The sequence below is a fragment of the Phyllopteryx taeniolatus genome, chromosome 3 (genome assembly GCF_024500385.1).
Source record: "Phyllopteryx taeniolatus isolate TA_2022b chromosome 3, UOR_Ptae_1.2, whole genome shotgun sequence".
NCBI classification, from domain to species: Eukaryota; Metazoa; Chordata; class Actinopteri; order Syngnathiformes; family Syngnathidae; genus Phyllopteryx; species Phyllopteryx taeniolatus.
In genome coordinates, this window is record NC_084504.1 from 15,805,097 (window position 1) to 15,830,958 (window position 25,862).

The following is a 25,862-nucleotide window of genomic DNA, read 5'->3' on the forward strand; positions in this document are numbered from 1 at the left end:
ACCGTTTGCTCTTATTCCAAAAACACAATATTAATCAGAATACCATGTATAGACTAGTGGGCTCACATAGAATAAATGAATGAAAAGAAAATTGCAGGGTTTAATTCCCTTTTAAATGCACATTATTTACACAAATATAATGTATGTAAACACGAATGAAGCTTAAACATTGAATATTGTAATCGGTGGTGGCTCGGTGGTGGCATCTTGTGTTTAAAAAAAAACAAAAAACAAACAAAAAAACGTGCACGTGTGTGTGTGTGTGTGTGTGTGTGTGTGCGCGCACCTGCACACTGGGATAAAAAGTACATTTCACATAACATGAAACAAATAAAAATGCACTAGGCTGGACCATGATAGATCTCCCAGAGAGACTGCAATTTTCTTTATTTTTTTACTGTTTTTTTTAAACACAAGTACATTTATACCAGGTATTAAATTCTTGTTTCACTTCTGGTTTATTTCCAAGACACATTGTGGGTCAAACTGATATTGTACAGTGGGCAACTGTACAACTCATGTGACTCATGCTCTGTGAGCAACTGAAGAATGTTTTAAATTTGTCATTTTATTTTGCCCTCAAAAACCTGCATGTTTGCATTTGTTCTTGAAATTTTGTCAGAATTTTAACTTTTAATTCCATATTATATGTTGCAACAAGATATTACGAGCAAATGTTTTTGTTGGCATGCCAATTTTACAACAGTTTACTTGAGCATACTTGAATGCCTGCTTGCCACTGTTTTCGCTTGACTTCTGTTTTCTCTCTCTCTTAATCTGCTCCTCCGTGTTGAGAGGAGCCAGATGGGCTGGCTCGGGCCTCTAGTTAGGAAGCCTCGAGGATGCCTTCCTGCTGATGTGTTCCAGGAGGCGTCCCACTGGGAAGAGGCTGGACTGGAAACACCTCGCGATTTAATTTAAAGGATTAACCCTACAAAGTTGTTTTTTTGTCACATATGATGGGCAAAAAGGGACATAATTAAGGATTATCTCTCGCACACACAACTGAAATCCTCTCAAAAAACACTATTCAAACACTCACACACTACAAACTACTGAAACACACACACACACGACTGAAACACTCATGCACACCGCTAAAACGCTCTCACACATATTACTCAAACACTCGCATCCGATACTCAAACGCTCTCACACACTACCGAAACAGTCATATAAACTATTGAAACACTCATTCACACTACTGAGATGCTCTCACACACAACTGAAACACTCACACTCAGTGCTGATATTTCTTTCACTACTGAAAGGCTCTTACACACAGTACTAAAACGCTCTGACACACACTCGTGAATTATTTTTCACACACATTCACTACTGAAACACTCTTAAACACAACTGAAAATGAAGGTTAGGTTTGGTGAACTGAGCGCTTCCCCACCAGGCACAGGAGGAATTGACCCCCCGCCCTGAGGGGAAGGATGGTGCACGGTCCATCCACCCTCGGTTCTGCCTTCCGTAACCCTGGTCCCAATCCCTGGTGTATGTGGACTGGCGGCGCCGGCGACTGAGTGAGAATGGTGAGTAATGTAGGCAGTGATTTTCTAAAGTTTTGACATATCAGCTCAGACATGATTTTCTCTCTTGAGAGAGACCTGTCAAATTTCTTCTTTTTATCATTTGATGCTAATCAGACTTAAATAATCTGGCCAAGAAACTATAAAGTCTCCATTTGCAAGAAACTGCGTGCACACACGAGCCTCCGTGTGTGTGGTGGGCGTGTGTATATATACATTCGGATAGACAGACCATTCGATCATGCCTCCTGACCTCATTGGCTATTCTTGTTCTGCCATGCCAAGTTTTAAAATAATAATTAAAATTACATTAGAGGTATTAGATGGAGTAAGAGAGGGATGATTTTTCAAAAGATCTGTTTAATAATATCCAACTGTCAGGTCATAGTGACAGTTTTGACATAAAGAACAAAAAGTGTTTGTTTGTTTTTTAAAGCGCAAACTCCAGCTTTAATGATAATGAAAATATACTTTGCGCCCTTTAATATTCAAACCAAGGTACTCTAAACAACAATGCTTTTGGTGGTTTAAGTCAACGTTATTGCATAGCTGCTACATACTGTATTTGGACAACTTTCCAAACACTTGTATGTTCTCTTCTCTGTTGGAGTGTGTTCAAATGTTCATTTTCCTGCCTGATCCTTTCACCGCTCTCTGTTTGTTGAGGAAGGAGTGAAGTAGTATTGAAGAATTCTCTTCACCCACCTCCACTACCTCCTTATTGCACCCCATCCTGCATTATTGAACATGCTGTAGCATGACCAAGGGCAAAGACACCAGGTCAATGTGGGAGAATCCGATCAGTTGTAGTGGACATGTTCTACTTAAATAAAGGTCAAACCTGTCCTCGGACAAGCATGCCACACATTTACGAATGGTCTTTGGGTAAACGCAGGTTAACAGTGATTTAGAGACAAACACAGATTCAGACTTAGCGTGAATTTTTTTTATTTTTTTATTTTTTATTTTTTTTACACATTGAACAGGGATTGGCCTGAAAGAAATACTCTATTTGAACTAAACAATGAGGACATACAAGAAGTCCAGTGAGGTTTGAGGTCATTGACTCATCCCTTTTTAGATGTTGCTTGTCATACTGGAACAGAATATGGCCTTAACTAAACAGAACTCTTCAATTTGTGTCAGTAAGATGAAGAAATAAGATTCAGGCATGAACTTCTGATTGAAAGCCAGTCCTAAGACGTTTGTGGTCAAGGCTTTATTTCGTAGTCAGCGCAGCTGCAGCAGAGTGCAAATACTGGTGGATTCTGATTTTCGTGCAAGCACAAGGTTTGCTGCATGCATTTGCCAGTTTGGCAGACCGGTCTGCACCAAGCTGACTGCGCAGAGAGGGTGTGTCCTTGGAGATCAGTCCGGCGGAGTGACAATTTGGTTGCAGAAGTCAATCTAAACTTGAGTCTGGTGCAAGGGAGACCGCTGGCCTAACGCAATGTTGGTGAATTTGATCGGGACACAAGCAGACCCTTACCACCAACTCATTCTGTATTTAATTAGGGAACCCGCTCATATTGTCCCTTGCCACACCGGCCAAGAGCTGTGACTATTCTCCACTCACATACGGATCTCTGCGATTACGCATCGCCCTCTTCTGCACAGAGATGTCTTCATTGAGACTGTTATTGCACCACATTCAAAGAGAATGAGGGGAGCTGATAACATCACTGAAGCAGAAATGATTGTTCTATTAGTCATTTCAAACTACTCTAAATTGCGAGAGGACTCTGCATCATTTGCACAACTAAAACAAAAAAATTGTATCGGCATTACCACATTACTTGTAACCTTTTATTGCTCAGTGATTCTCCGTACTGTGTTTTTGTTTTTATTTCTCAAAAGTATCTTCTGTCAAATGGCTGTCTGTTGTTGTACTAGAGCGGCTCCAACTACCAGAGACAAATTTCTTTTGTGTTTTTGACATACTTGGCAAATAAAGATGATTCTGATTCTTGATTCTGAGCTTGTTTCATATGACCTGAGGTGTCCTGTAATGAAAACCAGCATTATTGTTAACTGTCAAGCATTTTGGAGGAAGAAATATGAAAGTTGTGGTTACCTTGGTGACTTAACACCATATCCGGTAGGACAAAACAATGCCAAAAAACAGGACCACTTACTGGTGAGCTTTTTTTTTTTTTACATAGAGGTAAGTAATCATCACTGTTGATTTGTCATAGTAAGAATTTTAGAGTGAAAATAATCCAACAGAGAATATGCCCACACAATAGATCCATCAAAATTGTGTATCATCGTTATTTTGCACTTATGTTTTCTTGGAAACTTTAGCTGCAAAAAGTGCAAAAATCTGCAATGTCTTGAAAATGAAATCAATCTGGCTGAACATGAAAGTATTTACATATGAGTCATTATCCAATTATTGTCACAGTTGACTGCACTGGGAGATGACCGATTTAATGGGATGCATTTTGGCACGCTGAGCCGAAAGTGGGTGTGATGAGTGAAAGAAAATGGCCACAGTGACCTCACAGGAGCAGCAACTTTATGACAGACGGACCTGTACGAGTTTAGAAGATTTCTTGATATTTATTTCATATCATCATCATATCTATCTATCTATCTATCTATCTATCTATCTATCTATCTATCTATCTATCTATCTATCTATCTATCTATCTATCTATCTATCTATCTGTCTGTCTGTCTGTCTGTCTATCTGTCTGTATGCTATCTCAATAACGATAAATCGGTTTTTGGAGCAAAAAGGATTGCTCCACTTTCTGCTTTGTGTCAAATTCCGATTTGTGAACACATGTATCACATTAACGAGCCTCACATATGTGATTTGAAGATTGTCAGTTTACTACAGATTGCTCTTATTTTGGTTCAGTGCATTGCAGATCCACTCTCGTAGGACCCGGCGCCGAGGTCCACCCCGAAACAAAAAGCTATGACATAGCAGTTTTTCAAAATAACTGTTAATATATATAAAATCAACATTGGCCTATGATTGCTTGATGGATTGGTTTTAGCATGTTTGATAAATTCAAGTAGGAGAATGGCCCTCCATTTTTCTGCATACGGCTGTTTTGACAAATCTTTTTCTGACAGAATAAGTAAGGAAGCAATCTTGTCTTTGTGGGGTTTTATTACAAAAAAGAAAGAAAAGTCTTTGCAAAGAGAGGAAAAGGTACAAGTTTTACGAGTTGTCACCCCTTACTGAAGCCCAGACAAATATCCCCCTTGTTATATCAAAGTGAGAGAGAGACAGAGAAAGAAAGCAAAACAACTATCTTTGTCTAGCTGCACTTATCTATAACGAATAGCAGATAGTAGTCACAACATAGCTAGGAACAATTAATATGCACAGTATGACCGGGAGAGAGCTCGTAGTCACAACATAACAATAAAGACTGTGAAGGTAGATTAATACTAATAGAAGTAATGTTTGGTATATATAGAACATACATTTTCAAACACATGGGCCTCGGGTGAAAAGGTTTGGACATCCCTGATCTACACCATCATTTTTGGGATGCTGGATGGAAAATATCAATAGGCTCAAAAAAAAAATAAAATAAAAATACAGATTCTAAATAGCTCTCATTCACTGTTCTTTGGTTTGTACGCATATGGGAACTGCTTTTGAGTATTATTTAGCACCCATTCTTTGTGGTTCTATACAGAAACAACTATTATCCAATGGTTCTATATAGCACCAAATGAGAACCAAATGGTTCTTGGATATTGAACGCCCGCTTCTGCGCCTATGAACCTACAGAAAACTCCATGGTGCTGTACAGTGAAATCATGGGTGCTATTACCTTTCTAAAGAACCAGTAATGAACTATGAAAGAACCCCAGTTGTGTACAGTGGTGCTACAGTATATGGAACCAGGGGGTGCTACATCTATATCCAGTAGAACCAGGAGTCCAATATAGAACCTTTGAAGCACCTTTTTTTACCCTAGAGTTTGGAAATAATCTACAATCTGATATACGCACAACCTATTTAGGCATTCGGCAAAACCGATGAAATCACTTCCTCCCCACTCGGGTTAATGGCGAAGGGGATCATGTTATAGCACCCATGAGAACTTTAAACAGCTACAATGTCGTTTTTTAACACAAGATGTCACCAAAGATTACAATATTTGATGTTTAGGCTTTGTTCCTGTTTACATATCATATCATATTTGTATAAATAAATGTATTTAACTTTTGTGCAAAGACACCAGCCATAAAGAAAACAAAATTTGAGCAGGTTCGCCTTCAAAACAATCATTTCATCAAACCAGTCCCCCTCGTTAGAGTAGCATACACAGCATGTCAGCTATCCCGTTTTCCGGGTTTGGTCATGTGCATCCGCATATAGTGGATTCTTTTGGAATACAAAAAAAGTCACCAAAAGCCAAATCAAAAGTGAGAGTTGTTCTTTTTATGGTGGCTGAACCGAGGTCTCGCGTGATTTGCTCTGTCTTGCATTTCTCATTTAGTGTTCGACTTCAGGAGTTCCACTCTATCTACAATCTGTATCTATAATCTAAATACCCAACTAAAACGACCTGCACCTTGCTGTAACGTTCATGAGAGTACTGAGAGAGATAATGATCATATGGTGTTGCAGGCCAAGCCCTCAGTTACGTGTGGAATTTGAAGTGTAATAGCATGAAGTCTATTAATAAGGAAAACAAATAAGCAAACACATGGTCATAATAAGGGATCTTATGCATGTGAAATAAATGGACTGAAGGTTTCACTTGCCCAGATGCTGAGGACTGAAATAAGACACTTCAGAGGCTCATTTGTTGACAAATGCAATTCATGGCTGGAGGCTGTGAGAATTTACCAATTATCTGTGTGCCATTGAGCATCCCTGCTTGAGCTGCACATAATAATGCATGCGTTTGGCTCCACAGCACCCATTGGAAAGGATATTTAGACAGTTCAGCCAGCACTGAAGCTAGTGGAGAACCTATAATTTAAATCATCCATGCATCCATCCATCCATCCATTTCCTGAGCCGCTTCTCCTCACTAGGGTCGCGGGCATGCTGGAGCCTATCCCAGCTATCATCGGGCAGGAGGCCGGGTACACCCTGAACTGGTTGCCAGCCAATCGCAGGGCACATACAAACAAACAACCATTCACACTCACATTCACACCTACGGGCAATTTAGAATTGTCAATTAACCCACCACGCATGTTTTTTGGGATGTGGGAGGAAACCGGAGTGCCCGGAGAAAACCCACGCAGGCACGGGGAGAACATGCAAACTCCACACAGGCGGGGCCGGGGATTGAACCCCAGACCTCAGAACTGTGAAGCAGACGCTCTAACCAGTCGGCTACCGTGCCACCTAATTTAAATCAGTATGTGCCTAATAAAGCAGCAATTAAAAAGACATTAAAGTATATTATGTTATTTCTTGGTACAGTCTAAACAGCTTGATAGTGGAAATTTTAAAAAGTGTTTCCAGATATTGCAAACCTCAAAAGAACAGAATCAATCTGTTTATTTTAGGTTATTACAGTTTCATTTTCCTAGTGTCACCCTCAGAATCAGAATCCTCTTTATTGCCAAGTATGCCAAAAACACACAAGAAATTTGTCTACGGTGGTTGGAGCCGCTCTAATATGGCAATAGACAGCCATTTTGACAGGAAATATTTTGAAACATAAAAACTCACTACAGTGAGTCACTTAGCCTGTAGCAATTTAATGGGAAGAGGGAAAAAGCTGTTGGAATGTCTACTGGATTTAGTTTGCATTGATCGATAGCGCCTACCTGAGGGAAGGAGCTGGAAGAGGTGGTGACCAGGATGTGGAGGGTCCAAGAGGATTTTGCACGCTCTTGTCTTAGTTCTGGCAGCGTGCAAGTCCTCAAGGGTGGGTAGGGGGTTACTGACGATTTTCCCAGCAGTTTGTCCTTTTTTGTAGCAGCACCAAACAGCAGACTGTGAAGGATGAACACAGGACTGAACCGATGACTACTGTGTAGAACTGCCTCAAGAGCTCCTGTGGCAGGCCACAGGAAGTACATCCTGTGCTGGGCCTTTTTGAGGATGGAGTTGACGTTGGTCTCCCACTTCAGGTCCTGAGAGACTGTAATGCCCAGGAACTTGAAGGTCTTGACGGTTGACACAGGGCAGTTGAACACCCTGAGGGGGAGCTGTGATGAAGGATGCTTCCTGAAGTCCACAATCATCTCTACAGTCTTGAGCGTGTTCAGCTCCAGGTTGTGTCGGCCGCACCACAGCTCCAGTCGCTCCACTTCCTGTCGATACGCCGACTCGTCACCGTCTTTGATGAGCCGATGACTGTGGTGTTGTCTGCAAACTTCAGGAGTGTGACAGCCGGGTACGTTGAGGTGCAGTCGTTTGTATAGAGAGAGAAGAGCAGGGGAGAGAGGACACATCCTTGGGGCGCCCCGGTGCTGGTGGTGTGTGTAGATGAGGTGGTGTCCCCCAGCCTCACCTGCTGCGTCCTGCCCGTGAGGAACATGTAATTCCACTGGCCGGCAAGATCCTGAGCTGGAGAAGCTTGGAGGAGAGGAGTTCGGGGATGATAGTGTTGAGTGCAGAGCTCAAGTCCACGAACAGGATCCTTGCGTAGGTCCCCGTGCCGTCGAGGTGTTCTAGGATGAAGTGCAATCCCATTTTGACTGCGTCATCCACAGACCTGTTTGTTCGGTAGGCAAACTCCTGGGGGTCGAGCAGGGGTCCTGTGATACTCTTGAGGTGGTCCAGCACGAGGCGATCAAAGGACTTCATGACCACAGATATCAGGGTGACAGGCCTGGTGGAGCGTTTAAAACAGTATGGTACTTCAAGGTCATGTGGGTCTCCACAATTCATGTGCACCATCACCACTGCTTTTAGAAACTTGAAAACTTTAGTAAGTTAACATGAGTGTGGTAAAACTGAATTTAAAACGTATTCTGTCGGTTACCAACTAAGGAAAAACAAATAAATGTTTTGCTCTTGCTTACAGGTAGAATTGAAGAAGTTAAACAACCGTAAACATAAAGCTTCCTGATACAACAAGGTGTATTTGTCTTTAATGACCATAACGGCCATCTATCTATTCATTTTCCGAACCGCTTATTCTCACTAGGGTCATGGGACATGCTTGGAGCCTATCCCAGCTGACACTGGGCGAGAGGCAGGGTAGACCCTGAACTGGTTGCCAGCCAGTCGCAGGGCACATATAAACAAATAACCAGTCACACCCACATTCACACCTACAGACAATTTAGGGTCTTCAATTAACCTACCATGCATGTTTTTGGGATGTAGGAGGAAACCGGAGTACCCGGAGAAAACCCATGCAGGCACGGGGAGAACATGCAAACTCCACATAGGCGAGAGGCCGGATTTGAACCCGGGTCCTCAGAACTGTGAGGCAGTTTCCGTAACCATGCTGCCCCATTGCGGCCAATTAAGCATAAAAACAAATACTGTCAAAATGCACCAGTATGATAAATAAAAAGAGTGAGAACTAAAACAACAAAGTAAACAATATATTAATAATGTAGACCAGTCCTCACCCTCTTGTGAGGTTTTTTATTGTGTGACTATGAATCCAGTTTGGATGAGAAGTCTTCTGAAGGTCAGAAGACTCTTTGACGCAGAGTTGGTTGCTCAGAGCACAGGTGACAGCCATGCATTATGTACAAGACAGGAAGGAACGACTGGATGTAACATTAAGACATTCACACGCGAGAAAAGAGGCATGGTTGACTTTGAAATTATTATACTGACATGAACATGGAGAAAGGGTAGTGAACCCATATGCAGAAGGAAGTGGGCCGGTACTGTTAGTTCCAGACACACATTGATGAAGAGGTTTCACAGAACTATAGCGTTTGACATGACAAACAGGAATTACAGCTATTTCATCAAGGGGTCAATATTTTCCTGATAATACACATACTGTAAGTGTGTAAAATACCATATTTTCCAAATATTTCTATGAAAATTATTTACCGTCAAAGTTTTGGAGCCCTTGGAGATCACAAAATTTTTAGTTTCCTCCCTGAAGATGCTTTGCCAGGCCTTCATTGCAGTCAACTCCAATTGCTGCTTGTTTGTGGGTCTTGCTGCCGTCACTTTGGTCTTCAGTAAGCCAAAATCAGGTTACAGTTGTGCCTTGAGATACGAGGAGCAGTTTGGCAGAATGTCGTGTATTTAAAACAACCACATAACTTTGCCTTCCGCTAGCTTAATGCTAACACAAAATGCAAAACGCCATAGACGGGCTAATGATTTGCATCGATAGTTGCGGTGTTACCCTTTAAGCGACGGATATTTTTAACACAAACGGTGCATCAACACATGTAGACAGACAATACAACAATATTCACAGGCATATTTCCTTTATCTGCTCCAAAAATCGACTCGATTTACTGAGTCACTTAAAGTAGTTGTGAACCTATTCTTCTTCATTTGTGTCTGCATGACTGTATTACACTGCCCCCTTGTGGCCAAATTGCACACACCAGAAGGAGGCTCAAAGAATTAATCAAAAAGCGCAAGCTGTTTGACTATTTACATTGCATTTACTGTCTTTATGAAGTACATTTTTATATTGGTCTATTTACCATATTAAAAAACACATTACAACCTTTTTTGTCATTTTTTAAATTTTTTATTTATTTCAATGGGGAAAGACGAATTGAGAGTGTATTGAGTTACGAGCATTGCCATTAAACTCGTGTGTGTGTGTGTATATATATATATATATATATATATATATATGTATATATATATATATATATATATATATATATATATATATATATATATATATATATATATATACACATATATATATACATATATATATATATACATATATATATATATACATATATATATATATATATATATATATATATATATATATATATATATATATATTAGGTTGAGATAAGGCGGCACGGTGGCCGACTGGTTAGAGCGTCAGCCTCACAGTTCTGAGGACCCGGGTTCAATCCCCGGCCCCGCCTGTGTGGAGTTTGCATGTTCTCCCCGTGCCTGCGTGGGTTTTCTCCGGGTACTCCGGTTTCCTCCCACATCGCAAAAACATGCATGAATTGGAGACTCTAAATTGCCCGTAGGCATGACTGTGAGTGCGAATGGTTGTTTGTTCCTATGTGCCCTGCGATTGGCTGGCAACCAGTTCAGGGTGTACCCCGCCTCCTGCCCGATGACAGCTGGGATAGGCTCCAGCACGCCCGCGACCCTAGTGAGGAGAAGCGGCTCAGAAAATGGATGGATGGATGGATGGATGGAGGTTGAGATAAGATCACTTACTCAGCAGGTAAAGAATATTACCTTTTCTTCTTTCAGAAAATCTTGAGTTACTTTTGCAGTACTTCACAGTCAGATCACTTCCTTTGCAAAGAAAAAAAAGTCACAGCATCAACAGAAGCCAGGAATACTCTGAAGAAGATCAACATTATTGCTCTTTCATTGAGAACAGTTTGTGATATGTCAAACACGGTGGAAGGCTCGCTGGTGTTTATTGATGATGTGACTGTTGATAAAAGCAAGAAGATTATAGCCTCTTGGAAGTCTAAAAATAACTGATAGGATGGTGCTTTTTGTGCAGATGTATCATGACCCTAAACTATCTTGTATTATGAAAGAAATTTAAAGGTGCCATATTTTACCAAACCAACTTTATCTTGTATTTGGGATGTAATATTGGCTCTATTGTGCCTCAGTAAACGTGAAATATGAATTAAAATCAGACATGTTTTCTTGAATAGCCAAAATATGGGACCTTTAAAGGGCTATTGAAACCTCCATAGAGTGACTCTCTAACATGGACTTAGTATAAAAGTGTCAATTTCATTTTTAAAAAGAACACCTTAGTTTTGTCATACGAGTGTCTAGAAAAGGCCCCTCTGATAGCTACTACTACTGCTTGACCCAGTTTTGTATCCGCTTTGTCCATATTTGGCTACGACTACCCCCTTTCCTCTGTTTGGTTGCCTCTGTGTAGAAGACCCACTTGTGAGCGCAAACGTTTTTTGAGCACACGTTTTTTATGTTGACAGAGCTGGCTCGGGAGCAGAGAGGTAGGCGGAGATCTTTACTAATGAAATAAACTTGAGAAGTTCAAATGACCTGATTTCAGGCCTCTCGGCATAAAAACGTCTAGAACTCAGGTATGCGTGGATGATTTTAATTCATATTTCACATATTTACTGTGGCACCATAGAGCTAATATTATATCCCAAATACTAGAAAAAGTTGGTTTGACAATATGTGGGACCTTTAAACTCTTTTGTGGGCAAATAAAAATAATATTTTTTAATGGGCAACTGAGTGGCCTAAATTTCAACTCAATCGAGTAGTGGTCTCAAAGTTTTGCAACAAGTGCCACCTCAAAAAAAAAAAAAAAACTTATCTCTCCAAGCACCATGATATTGACCAACATTTAAATAGAGTAAAGTACTAGGCCCAAGTGTTCATCAAAAATGAGAAAGAGGTTTTATTCCAAATGTATTATTGTAAGCCAGTGTAATATTGTGTAAAATTTAAACATTAAAACTGCTCTGAAATGTAGAAAAATAAAACAATTTAAATGATACTATTAAAGCTCCGGTTTCCTCCCACATCCCAAAACATGCATGGTGGGTTAATTGAAGACCCTAAATTGCCCGTAGGCGTGAATGTGAGTGTGAATGGTTGTTTGTTTATATGTGCCCTGCGATTGGCTGGCGACCAGTTCAGGGTGGACCCCGCCTCTCGCCCGAACATAGCTGGGATAGGCTCCAGCACGCCCGTGACCCTAGTGAGGATAAGCGGTACAGAAAATGGAATGGATACTACTAAAAATGTGTTGCACATAATGTTAAAAAAGAAATTGTACTTTAATTCAATAAAATAATAATTTAAAAAAAAGATTAAATGCAAAAAAGTGCTGTTATCACAAAGTTTAAACAGTTTGCTTGATGTAAGGTTCATTCTAATATGTTTCATTGTACTGTACACACACACACACGCACACACATAGACACACACACACTATTTGCTGCACCATGATGGCCTCTCTTCAATAAAAATGCTCAGGTGTCTCTTCTAGACTAGACAGCACAAGCTTTTAAGTTTTTAAGAACTTGGTGATGTTATGTATCCACCAGGCAGCTGACTGAGATCTCCCACAAAGAACTCCTCACATCTGTCCTCCATTGTTGTGGGGAGGGATGCCTCAGGTAAAGAGCATTCATCATCTTCAAAGCTGTTGATGATATTTTTTTATTAACTGTGAAAGATTAATGTTTCAGATTAGGTCACTGTGGGGACTGGAATATTGTTCACATTTCATGGTTGATTTTACAGGAATAATGGTGATATTTTTTAATTTGCAGTAGAACTGAGATATCAGATCAGCAAAATGTTGTTTGGGCTTATTATTCCCAGGGGTAAATGAGTAGTGCCACACCAGATCTAGCAGTCTGAACTGTTTTCAACATGTATTATTATTATTATTATTATTATTATTACAAGAGAGTGAATTTCAAAAATGTATTAAAATGACTCCTTTGTTGTTTTCGGTGCAATATCCTTGGTGTGGGCATTGTTTTGACATTAATGGAGCCTAGTGAGTGTGGCTGACATAATATATATGTATATATTTTTTTCATTGGTTATGAAGCACTAGAACCTTGCAAATTAAACTGCATTAAACTTTTTGGACCAATAAACTCGTTCACTGCCAGACATTTTCCCACATTGCCAGCCGTTTTAGAGGATTTTGACTGATCTTTCAAGACCTACAGAATATTGTCTTCTGTGACAATATAAGCAGAAAACCTATAAAAATAAAGAGTATGCTTTCTCCTTTCACTAGAATAAAATGTTTTTTTTCTGGCCTTTTCCATTCTTTAGTAATCAGCAATATTACACGGGCTGTTTCATCAAAAACACTGGGTTCTGACCAAAAAGGGGAGAAAAAAGAGCCTTCTGTAAAAAGAAACTTGTCAAGCAGAACCGTGGCTTTGATGATAATATTTTTTGCTTCTGTGCCGCCTCAAATTATAAAACAATGAAATCAAGACTGGGAAAGGGCTTTTGATTGCAGAATAATTTATTTTGTGATATACACGTATGCCCTGCGATGGGCTGGCCACCAGTGCGCAGCCCATCGCCAAAAGTCAGCTGGGATAGGCGCCAGCGCACCCACGACACTAGTGATGATTAGCGATTCGGAAAATGGACGGATGGATATACAACTATGAGACACGCTGAGTGACGCCGACTCAGCATGTGGCTCGCATCAGTCTCTTTTTTTACATAGCATTCGTCATTCACTCCATGGTCACATCACACTTTTTCTACTACCTACTCTGTTTGGTACATATATATACTCTGTTCAACTGTGGGGTGCCTAAACCCATCCGACTTCTATCGTCTTGGCATTTCTCTCCATCATAATGGACATGACAAGCTGAGATTGACTGCTAGATCTTTATCTTCTACTCAAAAGCTGTGCTGATCTCAAATCCGAAGCCATGCAACGCCGCCATCTGCAGTCGTTACAGTGGTTTACAAACTTGACTTCCACAGAGAAGACTTTCTTCCATGCCTGCCCGTTGGAAAACATACTTGATGAATCTATCCGTCGGCGACAATAATCGGTTAGATTCCAGATGATGAATGACAACAATGAATTAATTTAATGAAATTGGACAATTTACCGTGGGAATCACTGTTATAGCTAAAAATAGATTGTTTGGGCCTATTACTCCCAGGCGCCCAAACAAAGATAGCTAAAGTTTAATTTCACCTTTCATATCTTTCACTAATTTCAACAAGATTTTTTGCTGTCTGTCTGGCCATCCTTTGTAAAAGTCATTAGAATTTTTAAAAATCACATTCGATTAAGGGAGATAAATGATACATATAAACGGAGAATCATATGAAGTTAGGGGCTTAGGTAAGGCTCTAAAGAGAAGGCCTATAAAATGTAATAAAGGAAGAGAGAATATTTGCTCATGCACTCACACAAATATACGACACACAAGGGGAGCTACTCCACTGGCCTTAAAAGGTTCTTCGAGGTACGGACATTAGGAAGTGTGCACGGTGCCTCTTGATTAGTCTTTCAACAGGCTGCAAATTCTTAATCTTAATCTGTCTCTTATCTCTGGCACCAGTTGAGGGGAATTGGTGGCCTTCACCTCACCACTCATAACTCGGCCATTTCTCCTCATTACTGCTTCAAAGGACGATGTGGTCTGCATGATAATGCAGCAGAGCACTTTTGGCTCGTTAGCGCTATTCTTATTTTGTGCACTGTGAATGATGTGTGTCCTATGTGCCGTCCCCCACACTGATTTTGCATCTCTTGTTAAAAATTGTAAGAGGGCATCTTGTGCTATTCAGCTGAACGTGAGAATGAATGTACTGTATTATCATATTTGTGTGGGGAAATTAATGCACGCACAGATTTCTGCTCAACAAAACTATCATACATACTATTTACTTTGTTGTACCATTCTCCCAAAATCCCTTAATGCACATTGTAAAGTTTCACAATAGATTATCATATCATTTGACTGATTTTCACATATCATTCGCACTGGGCAAGTGTGCAGATAAAACAAATTACAGTAATACATCATGTACAACGTCCGGTTTGCTTTTAAGAATTCACACTATTTAACTTTCATTGCGAACCCATTCCAGCCAACTGGGACACGCATGTTGAGAGTTGCCTCCGGCCTTTTGGTAAATTGTGATCGTTCCACACAAGCTCACGGTCAATGTTGTAATCGCTGAGCAGCACAGGCCGAAAACAAGATATAAATAAGTGATGAAAAATTGTAGGGAGAAAAAAAACACTAGCAAAATGAAAAGACAACACAAAAACCTTGTGTGAAAAAGATAACAATACATGTCCATCTCATCTATGAGGTTTTTATTTTGCATATTCCTCTCCTTTTCAATTAAAGATATAGCCACCGAGTTGTCTCAAAGAAATGACATTTTGCGGATTGCTTTGCTCGATCTGTTTGCGACTTCAGTGGTATTATTTTCATGCAAATGTGGTTTTCGCTTCATCTTGTTTTTTTCATGTGCATATGAAACAACTGCTATGCTGATGGCTTTGACCTCCTTGGCCACATTAGCCATATCAGCAGATGTCTCAACACTTCTGTTGCTTTCCTCTTCGAGATGCTGAAAGGAGATGAGGTGGATGCTTTCAGGTTAAGAAAAATGATGAACAGAAAAGAGGCAATCCAACACATCAATGCAATGTAGTCTGCCACCCAACACAGTGTACCTGGGAACCCAATACAAAATGTAACAAGCAACAGAACGTATGACAGAATGTAGTGTCATCTCTCAAGCAGCACACACAATAGTCTGTAACCCAACACCCAAATGAAGCATGTACATCAACACACTGTTACCTGTATCACAGTGAAACACAAACATGCAATTATTCTTTAATGTAAAGGGGATGGGGGGGGGGATTATGAACAATTGTGACTTCTTAATTATTTAGGATTTTTATGGAAGCGTGTCATAGACACGTTATCAAGACAATTGAGAACATTTTTAAATTGTGAAAGAAAATGCATATTATGTCTACTTTAGGCGGCACGGTGGCCGACTGGTTAGAGCGTCAGCCTCACAGTTCTGAGGACCCGGGTTCAATCCCCGGCCCCGCCTGTGTGGAGTTTGCATGTTCTCCCCGTGCCTGCGTGGGTTTTCTCCGGGCACTCCGGTTTCCTCCCACATCCCAAAAACAAGCCTGAATTGGAGACTCTAAATTTCCCGTAGGCATGACTGTGAGTGCGAATGGTGGTTTGTTCCTATGTGCCCTGCGATTGGCTGGCAACCAGTTCAGGGTGTACCCTGCCTCCTGCCCGATGACAGCTGGGATAGGCTCCAGCACGCCCGCGACCCTAGTGAGGAGAAGCGGCTCAGAAAATGGATGGATGGATGGATGTCTACTTTAGCATGATGATAAATGGGCTTTCACTACATTATCACTACATTCAAGGTACTCAAAGCGCTTTAACACTGACTCTTTAATGCACCTGCTGATGACACAGCATTAGGAGCAAATTGGGACTCAGCAGCTTCCTCAAAGACCATTGGACATGGCCCCCCATGACATCGCGTTACACCCCGTCATAGTCAAGCAATTGCATAATATTGGAGTGTTGTAGACAGGATCTCCAAATTACCCAAACTGCAGCAGAATTATTTCAGATATCAGTATCAACATGGACATTTTTTTTCCATTTTCTAAACACGCCATCTGAGAGCTAGATCTAAAAAAAAAAAAAAAAAAAAGAACACCTTGATCCCTGTCTCAAGAGCCTCTTTTGCACCAGACGATTTTGCACACAGAATCATATAGGGTATATACAAGGGTCATTTGATATCTCTATTTGCAAAAATGCACAGCTTTACCATAGAAAAGGAGTTAGTCCAGCCATATTTTTAGAATGATAATTGGTCACATTCACATCATGAGCATGTTTACATGCACTAAAAATGCCATGATCCAATTTTGGAGTCAATGTAAAAAGGCTGCTTGAAAAGAGAAAGAGGCAGATGTCAAACAAATGTCAAGACCGTCATGGCCATTAAACGTTGATGTGGAATTACAAAGAACTGAAATTAATGATCTTGTTGCTAAAGCGTGTTTGTTTGCCAATTGTTTTGCCTTCTAAAAAATACTCAAGTATCATTTTGATATAAATTGACCCAAGTTCTTAATAGAAATGATGGTCTTCTAATAGACAGATAAAACCCCAAGATGTGAAAGAGCACTAACAGCTGTTTTCCCCGACAAGACAGACAATCCAAATGTCTCATTAATTAAAATATCATTAATCAGAAGAGCCTGATCAGACCTCTTATTGCACGCTTGCCAAGGAAACCGGAGCTTGCAGTTTCCAGCACAATGTCACATGCTGCTACTTTCACAACAGTCATCTGAGTAATGAGATATATGTGTGCGCATGGCGTTTTGACAATTAGGTAACGCCAATTCATCTTGGTAATACTGGGATCGGTGTGCGGAGCTGCTCGTCTCATACAAATATCTCATTAAAAACTAAATTAGGTTTCACGACGACCAGCTTTCATGCTTCATAACATTTCCTCCCACATCACGTTTGTGTATGAACTAAAGGATGACTTTATATATGGAAGCACATATTACATATCTCTCCAGTCAGCAGATCAGGACCACATGCTAGTCAGAATGTGACCTAATGCGGGTTGATATCGACAGACTATTTTTTCACGTAAATTATGGTCATTTTTATGATGTTCTGCAGCAAATATTAATCAAGTTCTCACTCCAGAGCATGCAGTAACTGGATGAGAAAAACGTTGAGGACAGAATAAATTATGTTACTGAACAAGATTTATCACAAGCAGGAGCGGGGCAGCAAAAAGGTTCTCTGTTTGAGCCCTCCAGCATCAAACATAAAACAGTGAGTGATATGGCTTCATACTTTTTTTTTGTATCCACTCAAAGCCCAGTGCTGCTTGTATTGAGTGAAATACAAATACTTCCATGCCTTTGTAAACATGCCACGAAAGCAAAGGACAGCATTATAGTTTACTCAACCACCAAGAGTCACAGTATGAGCATGCTCCTTTCGCCCTGAAAAGCCTATTTTTCGGCTTATATAGGCTTTTCAGATTATTACTTTATTTAATTAATACTTCTGTTTGATATATATATATATATATATATATATATATATATATATATATATATATATATATATATATATATATATGTGTATTTCTAACACCATAACATCTGTTTACTACAATGAATATGAAGTCAGTAGAAAATATCAGATGTTTTGGGGTGAAATGGAGAAGTCTTAAAAGCACCCTATGATGATATTCATCTTGTAGTATCAAAAAACTGAAATCTTTACCGGTTTGAACTTGTTGCACGGGCGTGTATTTGTTTGTCACATTTTATTAATTAAATGTCTGATTTTTTTTTTGTTTTTCAGCCCAGTTGACCTCTCATCTCGCGTTAATAGTAGTGTCAGCTAACTCTAACCCTAACCCTACCCAACACTAGCATTAGCATCACCAGCATTCCTACCCACTAAAATGACCAGACAATTGTTATTTCACGACATGATGCTACAATATAGGCGGGTTTGGGTATTGTAGAGGGAGCCTGGAAGCAAATGAGGGTCAAACATTCTCGAATACTGAAAGTTCCACCCTAATAACGTGAATGAGGTTATCTATCAACAGAGACAAAATCACTGAGGGTAGTGGGAGAGCAGGTGGGTGGCTTAGAAATGAGAGCAAGAGAAATATATTCAGGTTTATTTCCACTTATTGTATATTTGCTTTATTCAGTGTGAATCAGCACATCTTGTGTGTTGTTAGAAATATATATACCTTTGCACTTTTAATGACCTTGTTCCTGTCTCTCTTGGTCTGACATTGCATCAACACTTTACTGTGAGACAAAGCAAGATGTCTGGCGGGGAGCACCAGTTGAATAGAACCTTTCTGCCTGTTTATGTGTGACTATACAGTATATGTGACCTTGCTAAGAAGATATAGCCAGACACTTTTAAGTAGCAGCCTTCCTTGTTGTAATTGAACTGTTTCCTTGTGTGCAAGTTTTTTTTTTTTAATTATTATTATTTTTCTTTTTTTTAAATTAAATTGTCATTATTCTCAAAGTGCTTGTCCTGTCTCTTGTCAACTAAAGGGTTAACATATTTCCCATTAAACATATTGAGCATGATATGTAGAGCATCTAAGGACATACTGTAACTTGCACAAACATACACCTTTACTTGACCGCTTTTCATGTTCAGGTTCAGAGAGGGCCTATCACTAGCTTTTTATTGAGATTTTACACAGCACCCTTGCTGACATTCTACCTGCTCCCTGCGTTTTTTATTGTTGACAATTTTAACAGCAAATTGAAGTCTACTGTACTTTCGACAGTGGCCACATTTTTAACTATCCAATCCAATCCATTTTCAGAATCAGAATCAGAATCATCTTTATTTGCCAAGAATGTCCAAAAAACACACAAGGAATTTGTCTCCGGTAGTTGGAGCCTCTCTAGTACGACAACAGGCAGTCAATTAACAGAGAACACTTTTAAGACATAAAGACATTGAGAAAAACAGTCACTGAGCAATAAAGGATTGCTAGTTATCTGGTAATGCCGGTACAAATTTAGTTTTTTTTTTTTTTTGACAATTGTGCAAAAAGATGCAGACAGTTCGAATGACTAATCTCGCAATAGTCCGGTGCAATGACCATTGTGCAAAGGGCACCGAGACCTCAAAGAGTGTATGCAGTTTAAAGGGACGAGTATTGCGATAATCTGGGACAATGTTGATTGTGCAAATGTTGCAGATACTCCTCAGTCAGTCTGCAAATGGGGCAGATGCTACTCTGGCATGAGTGGCCAGTATTGGTCAACAACTAATATGCAAATAGTGCAGCGTGGCGACACTACTACAGTGAGTGCACAAATAGTATATAATTGACCCGACAGAAATGTGACAACAAACTCAGACAAAAAAAATTGGCAGCATATTGCAATGGAATTGTAGGTTAGCTGTTTAAGAAGTTGATTGCAAGAGGGAAGAAGCTGTTGGAATGTCTGCTAGTTCCAGTTTGCATTGATCGGTAGCGCCTACCTGAGGGAAGGAGCCGGAAGAGCCGGTGACCGGGATGTGGAGGGTCCAAGAGGATTTTGCACACTCTTGTCTTAGTTCTGGCAGCGTGCAAGTCCTCAAGGGTGGGTAGGGGGGTACCGACAATCCTTTCAGCAGTTTTGATTGTCCATTGCAGTCGGAGTTTGTCCTTTTTTGTAGCAGCACCAAACCAGACTGTGATGGACAAACACAGAACTGATTCTATGACCGCTGTGTAGAACAGCAGCTCCGGTGGCAGGCCGTGCTTTCTCAGAAGCCGCAGTATGTACATCCTCCGCTGGGCCTTTTTGAAGACAGAGTTTATGTTTATCGTCCACTTCAGGTCCTGACGGTTGACACAAGGCAGCTGGACAGCGTCAGGGGAAGCTGTGGCGAAGGATGCCTCCTGAAGTCCACGATCATCTCTACAGTCTTGAGCGTGCTCAGCTCCAGGTTGTGTCGGCTTCAGTGTATCAGTCGCCATTTGGAACAGGAAGGGGCCATTTGGAACAGGAAGGGGCCATCTTCAAACTGTTTCCACAAAGTTGGAAATGTCCAAAATATTAACCCCGGAGCTCCAGTGAAAACAACTCTGAATGCTTCAGCAAACCAAGAGATTTTGGACAGTCAAACGTAGGGTTGGGCATCGAGAATCGAGAACCGATTGGAACCGGGACTAACGTTCTGGTTCTCCCGGAACCGTTCAAATAAAAAAAAATGTGTTCCCACTTTCGATCCCTCGTCCCACAGCAGCTATAAGATAAAGCTCTTCAAGAAATCATGGAATCTTTCCACTCCCTTACGCAAGACGATAATTTTATTCATGAAGGTATAGCACATCAGCTCCGAACTCCCTCTCCAACCACTCTCATCTCCCAAAAAAGTCACAGGATGGCCGCGTCATATCCCCTGTCACCCACCAAACAGTGCCATTCACCTTGCTTATTTCTGGGAATCACTGCAAACCATTTCTCTTTTTGTTATCCCTTCCCCTGAGACCCCATTAGTCCTTGGTATTCCTTGGCTCAAGAAACATAACCCCTCCATAGACTGGACGTGCTTATCCATCACTGGATGGAACCCTCACTGCCATTCACATTGCCTGCTCTCTGCTATACAGCCCTGTGGAAACCCACCACCATCTGCCACGCCAGTTGACCTCTCCCAAGTCCCGGAAGAATATCATGATCTCTCTCCAGTGTTCAGTAAAGACCTGGCCATTTATCTGCCCCCACACTGCCCTTATGACTCAGCAATAAATATCCTGCCAGGAGCCCCTCTTCCCTCCAGCCGTCTCTTCAATCTCTGCTGCCCAGAGAAAAAGGCGATGGAGGACTACATCTGTGATTCCCTGGCTTCTGGACTCATTCGCCCTTCCTCGTCTCCGGTTGGGGTCGGATTCTTCTTCGTCGAAAAGAAAGAGACCACTCTCCGCCCATGTATGGACTCAACGACATCACCATAAAAAAAACAAATCACCACTACCCCTCATTGACCCGTCATTGGAACCCCTCTGTGATGCCCAGATATCCACCAAATTGGACCTACAAAATGCCTACCACCTCATCCGTATCCAAGAGGGCGATGAATGGGAGACTGCTTTCAATACCCCCCTCGGACACTTTGAATATTTGGTCATGCCATATTTTTCCAGAGGAGGAGGGCGCTGGTAGTGCGCCCCTCCACCAGATGGCGCCCTAGGCGACCACCTATGTCACCTATGCCCAGGGTCGGCCCTGCACACTATCACTGAGTGGGAACTGAACCCCCCCTGCCTGGACAGTAATCACTTCACTGTCATTGACATTGGTTGTTTAAAAGTTTCTTATAAAACATGCTGTTTCTGTTGTTTGACCTTTATGTCTATTAGATGCTTGAATTAGGGCCCAGTGCTTAGCAGAAAAGTGCTGTGTTACCATTAGGAAGATGGAAATCCATCAATCTGAGTAATGCCTCAACGAGTGCAGCCAAGACACCTCACCTGTCCAAGCTAAACTACTGGCATCATCATTCCAGTGAATGTTTGAGCCTCAAGCCAACAAAAAGTGGTTATGGTAGGTGTCCTGACATCAGGCGATGAGAGCCAGCAAGGACAGCTGCAGGGGACAGATGCCATCATTTGGGGTGTTGTAGTGGATTTCAGCTTTCAACAATATTATTCGGCCGCACTGTTGTGGAGGCTGTTCAGATGATGTGATTTACTCTGCAGGAGTGATTCTCAATCCAAGTTAACATTCATCTCAATATTTATACATCGGTAGTAGGGCTGACTACTATGTGAAAACTCCTCATTAGTGTTAATGCAAGCTGACTACACCGTGGTTGGCGGTATCAAAACTATTTCTTCTTCCAAGTCACAACCTGCCCTACATGCGCTTCCTCATCATGCACCTACTTTAACTTTGTGAGGTTTGGCTCAGGCTTCATTTGTACGTTTTCGGTTTGACTTTGCCAGTTTCTGATTCTTTTCTATTGGAGGAGACTGAGCCACAGGGACAGGAAGTGGTGCCAAGCTGTTCTTCATTATTTTTTGACTATGGACGCATGCAGTGGGCTATATTTACATACATAGGCATACACAAGAAGATAATTCAGAACAGCCCATATCTCAGCTGATGCCAAAAGAGATGATATTGATGAGTTGGTTTCTCCTATCACACTGCAGCTTGCGTCGATTTCCTCAATAAGCAGAATGTGCGGTAGATGTCAAGGAATGACGGCCAGTTCTTCGGTGAATCAAACGACAAAAAGAGAAATCAATTCCTCATCTGGGTCGACATCACTATAAAGTGCCTTGTTAGAATCACTCAGTCATCATGAAAATGTAGCATAATAATGAAACTCTGAGGTCTTATTATATAACCCCAATTCCAATGAAGTTGGGACGTTGTGTTAAACATAAATAAAAAATGTAATACACTACAAAGACAAGATATTTAATGTTCAAACTGATAAACGTTATTGTTTTTAGCAAATAATCATTAACTTAGAATTTTATGGCTGCAGCACATTCCAAAAAAGGTGGGACAGGTGGCAAAAAAGACTGAGAAAGTTGAGGAATGGTCATCAAACACTTGTTTGGAACAGGCTAATTGGGAACAGGTGGGGGCCATTATTGGGTATAAAAGGAGCTTCCCTGAATTGCTCAGTCATTCACAAGCAAAGATGGGGCGAGGTTCAATTCACCTCTTTGTGAAAATGTGCGTGAGAAAATAGTCGAACAGTTTAAGGACAATGTTCCTCAATGTACAATTGCAAGGAATTCAGGGATTTCATCATCTACGATCCATAATATCATCAAAAGGTTCAGAGAATCTGGAGAAATCACTGCATGTAAACAGCAAGCCCAAAAACCAACATTGAATGTCCGTGACCTTCGATCCCTCAGGCAGCACTGCATCAAAAATCGACATCAATGTGTAAAGGATATCACCACATGGGCTCAGGAACACTTCAGAAAACCAAAGTCAGTAAATACAGTTCGGCGCTACATGCGTGAGTGCAACATGAAACTATACTATGCAAAGCAAAAGCCAGAAACGCCGCCGACTTCTCTGGGCCCGAGCTCATCTAAAATGGACTGATGAAAAGTGGAAAAGTGTTCTGTGGTCCGACGAGTCCACATTTGAAATTGTTTTTGAAAATTGTGGACGTCGTGTCCTCCGGGCCGAAGAGGAAAAGAACCATCCAGACTGTTATGGACGCAAAGTTCAAAAGCCAGCATCTGTGATGGTATGGGGCTGTGTTAGTGCAAATGGCATGGGTAACTTACACATCTGTGAAGGCACCATTAATGCTGAAAGGTACATACAGGTTTTGGAGAAAGGTTTTGGAACATATGCTGCCATCCAAGCAACATCTTTTTCATGGATGCCCCTGCTTATTTCAGCAAGACAATGCCAAACCACATTCTGCACGTGTTACAACAGCGTGGCTTTGTAGTTCAGTTCTTGATTCACAGCCCAGCTATAGTACAGATTTTTATTACAGTTGTTTATCTTTCATACTGTTTGTACAACATTTTTGTGTTATCCATTGCTCTTGCGCTCTCTCGATATATTATGTGCTTAGGCCACGATAGCAAATGTTTTAGAAAGATATATTTTCCCAAAATGTTTCATGATAAACGATAGCATCGTTGATGTATTTTTATGTCACTGATGTAATGATATTAGCGCATAATAAAGAATTGTACACATCTTACAAATTCTGCCCTGGTAAACAAACTTAAGAGCACAACTGTGTAATGTTCTCACATTTACTAAATAAAAGTAGGGCTGCTTTTCGCAGTGAGAGCAAATGAATAAAAAGAGAAAGTTAGACATCTTCAAATAAAGTGCTTTGAATTTCACCTTCTCTCTTCAAGATGCCAAATCTTGACACAACAGTTAAGTTGGGGATCTACGTTCCTACCCTCACCTATGGTCACAAGCTGTGAGTCCAACAAACAAGATCCCGGTTACAAGCGGCCAAAATGTGTTTCCTCCGCAGGGTGTCCGGGCTCTCCCTTAGAGATAAGGTGAGAAGCTCGGTCATCCGGCTCAGAGTAGAGCCGCTGCTCCTCCACATTGAGAGGAGCCAGATGTGGTGGCTTGAGCATCTGATTAGGATGCCTACCAGACACCTTGTTCATAAAACCAATTCGTTTGTAAACTGGGTCGTTCCAACCAAGGTTGACTGTTTGACTAAACCTTAGATTGTACACAAAGTTTTGAATCTAATAATGTGTATGCATATAAGGATAGAGATGTATTTCACTGATTAACCTACAGTATTTTAAATAAAAAAATTGACATGCAGTTGATGTCAGTTACAAAGCAAAATGTTGCAAGGTCAAAGTGTTGTTGTAGCAATGAAATGCTCTAGGTCAAAGCACAAATATCTACACCACACGCTCACTACCAGGATGTTTGCATGTAGTGTTTGAGTTTAATTGAGTCCAAAGAGGGTTGGCAGGATTATGCATTTTGATGTGACCAGTAAAAGATGTAACATACATAAAACATAACAAGTCTTCAGGATCAACAAGAGAACAGACAGTGTTTGTTTCCTTTCAATGGTAGAAGCCCATGAACAAAGCAATGGATCATCAAAGCCTTATTTCTTTTTAGTTTGTTTGTTTAGGTGTGTGTGTTTAGCCTTGGGGAGAATAAGTACAAAAACAAATAGTTATTTCAATTTTTGTGTTATAAACTACTTCGTATCATTTTACACCCCGTGGCAGAATGAGTTAAGTTGTTCAATTGCATATTTATGGAGTTTAAAAAAAACCATACAAAAATTCTTGGGTCGATGTGGATGATTAACCCCTTAACAACTATGGGTTGCCAAGACACTAACCCTTCACTTTGCTCTTAACATTGCCGAGAACTCATGCATCTTTCATGCTTTCTGCTGCAATGTTCTTCTCACATCCACTTTACAATCACATCACTGAGGAGCAATAACATCATTTGCAGACTCACATCCATCTCTGCCTGCCTTGAAGAAGAGACACTCTTGATATTTCCTTCCCATAGCTTTGATTGTCACAGTGGTACGACAAAAGTGATATCCTAATTCAGAACCTAAAATGATAGGTACAATGATGAGCTGGTGATGTAAGGAAGGGATGGATAAAAGAGCCTTTTTGTACAACCCCAATTCCAATGAAGTTGGGATGTT

At 40.8% G+C, this 25,862-nt stretch overlaps 1 long non-coding RNA gene across 1 annotated transcript; it reads left to right on the forward strand.

Annotated features, from left to right (window-relative positions):
- Positions 1 to 807: 807 nt before the first annotated feature.
- On the forward strand, positions 808 to 20,758 carry LOC133475890 (uncharacterized). The gene is made up of 3 exons (XR_009787978.1): positions 808 to 1,541; positions 12,669 to 12,740; positions 20,542 to 20,758. It is a non-coding gene; the product is annotated as an uncharacterized LOC133475890 (long non-coding RNA).
- The last annotated feature ends 5,104 nt before the right edge of the window (positions 20,759 to 25,862 follow it).